This window comes from Hipposideros armiger, unplaced genomic scaffold (assembly GCF_001890085.2).
Source record: "Hipposideros armiger isolate ML-2016 unplaced genomic scaffold, ASM189008v1 scaffold_237, whole genome shotgun sequence".
Classification (NCBI taxonomy): domain Eukaryota; kingdom Metazoa; phylum Chordata; class Mammalia; order Chiroptera; family Hipposideridae; genus Hipposideros; species Hipposideros armiger.
This window is the reverse complement of record NW_017731587.1, coordinates 1,411,974-1,413,250: the sequence shown is the minus strand read 5'-3', so window position 1 is coordinate 1,413,250 and position 1,277 is coordinate 1,411,974. Positions and strand designations below refer to the sequence as shown.

The 1,277-nt window shown below is 43.9% G+C and overlaps 1 pseudogene; it reads right to left on the bottom strand.

Moving 5' to 3' along the window:
* Positions 1–292: 292 nt before the first annotated feature.
* On the bottom strand, positions 293–1,271 carry LOC109389535 (single-stranded DNA-binding protein 2 pseudogene; annotated as a pseudogene).
* Positions 1,272–1,277: the final 6 nt, after the last annotated feature.

Below are 1,277 nucleotides of genomic sequence, written 5' to 3'. Positions count from 1 at the left end.
TGTCATGTGATAATATTTTACAATGTCTTGTGGGTCAATGTATGTATGTGTATATGTCCATATAACATACACATATACAATACATTCTCTTTCCCACACATATACATAAACAGATAATTATTTGCAGTTCATTTTAGGGCAATTCTAATATGCTGCTCTGTACAGTTGTTTGAATCATGTTTGAACCCGCTTTCTTCACAAAATAGGGGAGAGAGCAGGAAACAAAAAGGTTGATTTGGTGTGACTGATGTTCCTTTGTTTAATTGTACATGGTGATGAATAATTTTCTTCCATAGTAGTTCTGTGAAGGGCTGACTCACTGTGGTTCTCATGAGGAATCTTGGTAATGGATCACACACTTATTGTCATGGTAGGGGAGTAACTCTCACTCTGAAAAGGATTTAAGAAATTTTCCCCCAATTCACCATCATCCCTTGGAGTACCCAGTTGATTACTCAGGCTCATATTGTTGGAAGAATTCTTGGAAATACTGTCCATATCTCCTGAGCCTAAAGAGCCATTCATGTGATGTGACTCCTTTCCTCCCAACCCACCTATGGGTCCATGTGACCCTGGGCCCATTGGAAAATTAGGCCTGTTAGGTCCAAGAGGTACTGCATTCATTAAAGTATACATCTTGTCTCCAGAGTTTGTTGAATCTGCTGGACTAGGCATGATGGGTGTTCCTGGTGGCCCTGTACCTCCTAGAGGACCTACATAATTCCCAGGAGATGCAGAGGAGTATGGTATTGAATTGGTATTTGTTGGGTTTGGCCAAGGTCTACCACCACCTGGACTCATGTACATTCCAAGCATTCCAGAGTCACCTAAAGTGTTCAGTGGGGGTTTCATTGTACCTCCATAGTTCTGTGGTCCTAAGGGCACCATTCCTTTTGGAGGAGTCATTCTCTGCATTGGTCCATCCATATTTGGATGTCCTTGTTGTCGAGTTGGGTCCATTCTACTGGGAAATAATGGCTGACTTCCTGGGACACTTCCAAGTGCCTGGTTAGGTATCCTCAATGGAGGCCTTGGACCTCCAGGGTACCGAGGTGACATAAAAGGCTGAAAGAACCCTCGTGGTACAGGACCTGCTAACATGCCATCTCCTGGGGGGAATGTTTCCTAGCACTGGACTGGGAGCTGCTGCTATAATCGTGGAAGGCTTTTGCTTCACTTGAATGTTCCCATGTTTCCTGTCTCTCTGGAGCTGCGCAGTACAGATCCCAAAATACACACCTCCAAGGATGTAATAATCCTGGTGGTTCCCCTAATGT